The sequence below is a fragment of the Limulus polyphemus genome, unplaced genomic scaffold (genome assembly GCF_000517525.1).
Source record: "Limulus polyphemus unplaced genomic scaffold, Limulus_polyphemus-2.1.2 Scaffold315, whole genome shotgun sequence".
In the NCBI taxonomy this organism is placed as follows: Eukaryota; Metazoa; Arthropoda; class Merostomata; order Xiphosura; family Limulidae; genus Limulus; species Limulus polyphemus.
In genome coordinates this window covers 401326-406231 of record NW_013665925.1, presented here as the reverse complement: position 1 = coordinate 406231, position 4906 = coordinate 401326, and positions in this window count along the sequence as shown.

Genomic DNA, 4906 nt, shown 5'->3' with positions numbered 1-4906 from the left:
ACGCCCATCAACCCCCATCTAGAAAGTCCCAACAGCTAGGTGTAAAATGCCAAGCACACACAGTGTCTATGTGACAGGAAAGCTGGATGGCCAAAGGTGCAACTTTGTCATAGACTCTGCGTCTCAGCAAACCTTTGTGAGCATCAAGGTGTTAAATCACAAAGGAGTACCAGAAGCCATACAGAAGCTTTATGGTGTGACAGGACATTCTACAAGATTGTGGGGACCAGTGTGGGTAACTATTGAGCTCATGGACACAAAGGAGAGACAGAAAGTATACTTGGCTGACATTGAAGATGAATGCATCTTAGGATTGGACTATCTATTACCAAGGAAGTTTGTAATTGATTTTGATAAAATGACGTTTGAGAACAACAAAGGCCAAGTTCCGGTAACTGTTAAAAGAGAGGTTGAACTAATTAGGTGCCATTGGGCTGAAGTCAAGCCGACTGAAAAAGTTGATGATGATGAAATGGAACTAAATACAGATATCAAAGCAGAACAGGAGAAAGACCAAGATTTGAAGCCAATGATTGATTTCTAAAAATAAGTGTTTTGCACCCTGCTTGGGAGAAGGTGTCTAGTCTAAGCACAATTGGGCACAACGGGACCAGTTGAGACTTGAAGATGGTATTCTTCTCCGGAGATGGGAAACTACAGATGGGAAAGTGACGACTTGGCAAACAGTTATACCAAGGAAGTTATGGGAAGTTGTGCTGCGTCAATCCCATGATAATTTAACAGGAGAACATCTCGGAATTAAGAAGACATTGAGTCACCTACGACAAAGATTTTATTGGATAGGTATGAGGCGAGATGTGGAAGAATGGTGCCGGACATGCAGTACATGTAGTGCAAAAAGGGGACCCAAGCATAATGGACGCCCTTCTTATCAAGAGTTGCCTGAGAATGTGTCTGAGTTTGTGAAAGTGTTATCGGAAAGGATGGATGATATTCACCATCAAGTGCGTTCAAACTTGAAAACGTCTGCTGATTCGATGAAGTTAAACTTATGATAAGAGATCTACTGAAATCAGCTTTGAACCAGGAGACAAGGTGTGGTTGTATAATCCCAGGAAGACCAAAGGGAAGTCTCCTAAGTTGTCTTCTCCATGGGAAGGCCCATATGACATAGTGGATCGTCTCTCAGACGTGACTTTCTGGGTAAAATGTGGTCGGCGAGGTAAACCAAAAGTGGTGCATGCCAACAGGCTTTGGCGTTATCACGGTCCAGGACATTTCAGTTGGGACGAAGTGGAACAAAGGAACAAATGACGCTGCTGAAGAAGTGTCACCTGAAAAAGCCATTGTCGAAGAAGAAACTCTACTCAGTTTGAGAAGGGACACGGTGAAGCTCTTGATGAAGTTACTACCACTGATGTGACTGTTATCGACGATAGGACATTTCCTGATAAAGCAGATGAACCCCACGTGAAGCAGAAGCCAACGAGACAGAGACCAGTACGGAAGAAAATACGTCCCGTAAAATTAAGAGACTTTGTTAAAATGTAATTTTGTGTTTGTAATTCTGTACATTTAATTAAGTTATTGTTAATTGTTATTGGTTTATTGTAAGTGGCTATTGTTCGTGACGAACAATACTAAGGAGGGGCAGTGTTGCTTCAGCGAGGTCACGTGACTAGTATCACGCCACCTCTTTCTAGAAATATCCTGTTCCTTCATGAATGCCCTAGCATTTACTAGACATGTGTTAGTCTTATATATATATAAGACGGTCACAACGTGACGGGACAACAGAGGTAATGAGTAATTGAATGTATGCGGACAGAATATTGTTGGCGACTTGAGACGTGAGTTATAGCGTTTGTTATAGAGCGACTGTTGAAATTAAGTGTATCGTAAAGTTGTATTCGGAAATAATAGACCAGTTTTATTTAAAAAAGGACTTGTGTCGCTAAAGTTTCGTCGGAACGAATTTACGGAAAATTAATTAACGAACGGAGACGTAACAATATTATTTCTTGGATTATTTAAAACCTCATTTTCTTGTTGTAAAAAAAGACTTTTTTTTTGGTTTGTTTGTTTTTTTGTCTCAGTCGAAGAATGAGACATTTTACTAACCACTACAGCTATCACTCAGACTAACTGACAAAAATGAACTGCAGGAAATGTGAAAGCAATTGTAAAACTAACTACATAGTTATGATAAAGACAGATCTATTATAAAAGTTAAAACCTACAAAAGTTCTGTATCAGCTAGTTTGAAATATGAATTATATATCTATATGATAAACAGAATCTGATTTTTTTTCCTGGTAACGAATATTCAAAAGAAACGATCCCGTTAAAGAGCCATCTGGTAGCTCGTTTCTATTTTCCTTATTACTTTTGATAACTAGTTTAAAGTCCCCCGGTAAGTTATGGATTCACAACGAAAAAACCCAGGGTTCAATTACCTGTGGTAGACACAGCAGATAGAGCCCTATGTGACTAGTGTAAACTAATGAACTACACTAGTCCACTTTTTTCCATCTTCTGGTCTGCAGTGTAAACTAATGAAATATATTAGTCCAATTTTTTCCATCTTCTGGTCTGCAGTATAAACTGATGAACTATACTAGTCCATTTTTTCCATCTTCTGGTCTGCAGTGTAAACTGATGAACTATACTAGTCCATTTTTTTCCATCTTCTGGTCTGCAATATAAACTAATGAACTATACTAGTCCATTTTTTCCATCTTCTGGTCTGCAATATAAACTGATGAACTATACTAGTCCACTTTTTCCATCTTCTGGTCTGCAGTATAAACTGATGAACTATACTAGTCCATTTTCTCCATCTTCTGGTCTGCAGTATAAGCTAATGAACTACACTAGTCCATTTTCTCCATCATCTGGTCTGCAGTATAAGCTAATGAACTATACTGGGCCACTTTTTGGTCCACTCTGATTACGACAGTAAGATTTCAATATATTCCGCTTTACTTGTTTATTTTTTCTAGGTTAGATTGTAATATCGTATCCTGTATTATCTGTAAATTCTCTGACAAAACATTAAATGTGCTAAACACGGATTACAACCTACTCAGTTGCAGTTTAATGAAAATGTTTTTATTTTTTGTCATAATTATACTGTTATTCTAATGGTAAAAATAAAAACACATATTATAAATACAACGACCAGAATAAAATAAACAAAGTATATCCTTTAATCCACCATAGCTGTAAAACAGCTAATTACGTTTTACAAGTGAATAAAAGAACAAAGTATATCCTTTAATCCACCATAGCTGTAAAACAGCTAATTACATTTTACAAGTGAATAAATGAACAAAGTATATCCTTTAATCCACCATAGCTGTAAAACAGCTAATTACGTTTTACAAGTGAATAAAAGAACAAAGTATATCTTTTAATCCACCATAGCTGTAAAACACCTAATTACGTTTTACAAAGTAAGGGTCTTATCACTCTGGTAGAGGTAAGTTTTACTTGAAGTCTTCGTGTTTGGAGTTTTGTGAGGAGGCCACACGCTCTTCCCCTTGAGTATTATTTTTATTTAAGCATTTAATCACGATGTATGCTTTCACCACGATGCCTCAAAATATTATTTACAACAAACGCAATTAAGACAGAGAAATAGCACGCAGAATTTTTATTCGATAGTTTTAACACATTAAGTCACATTTGCTTTTTAAAAATACAACATTCGATCCTTAAAGTAACATACATACGCGGGTTGTATTCACAATGCTTGATAATGCCTCATATATGCATGGGTTGTACTCGCAATGTTTTGGGAATATCTCATTCTATTCATTTATGAAGATATCCTAATAAAAACAGACAATCTGACAGAAAAAAAAGGCTAAACTTTCTTCTAGTGTAACTAGTTTATGCAATAATAAACAAATGGTAAAATTTCAGTTTCGATTGAAATTACTTTAAAAAAAGTAGCAGGTGAGCTCACTATTAAGAAAAGTTTATTAATTAGCTTAGATCTACCCCAAACTTTTTATGAGTTTTGGTTAGTTTGGTACTAAAACTGTAATGTTACATAAGAAAAAGTTTTAATTCTGGAAAATAAAACGTTAAGACAATTTTTTAAAATGATATAATAAAGCATTCATATTGAAATGTTGATGATCATAAAATCATTTTGAAACACTATAGCTTTAATACTACACTAATCAAAACCATTAAGAAATTTACATTGAAATATCAACACTTATTTATTATTACATTTCAAAAATATCTCCACCAGAAAAAAAGCTTAGCCTTTTTTGTTTTTGCTGTAAGAGTGATTTGGTGTGGTATATTTTGAATTTCGCGCAAAGCTACACGAGGGCTATCTGTGCTAGTCCTTCCTAATTTAGTAGTGATAGACTAGAAGAAAGGCAGCTAGTCAACACCACCCACCGCCAACTTTTGGGCTATTCTTTTACCGACGAATAGTGGGATTGACTGTCACAATATAACGCCCGGTAGCTTAAAGGGTGAGCATGTTCGGTGACGGGGATTCGAATTCGTGACCCTCAGATTGCGAGTCGGTGTTGTAAGATTTCGCATTTTTATTGAGAAATCTAGATATCTTCCTAAATGAATGAAATATTCCAAGAACATTACGAATACCCACCACCTCTGGGCAGGTGTATGTAGCACCATCTTACGCGCTTCATTTAAATTTTTATCAGTCTCGTAAACTGGGTGGCAGGTTGTTACTCAGCCCAAAAGTTGATACTTTAACACTTTCGAATTGGTGAAATTCAAAATAATGAGAAAAACGTATTTTCCAAATGGAATTGACCGGGTTTTGTTCATATAATACAAAGTCTACGTAATAATTAGATATGTTGGTTCTTGACACTTTGCTAAGCCTAGCAACTAAGTAGCCATTTAAGTTTGTTTGTAGTTAAGCAGAAAATTACACAATGGGCTATCTGTG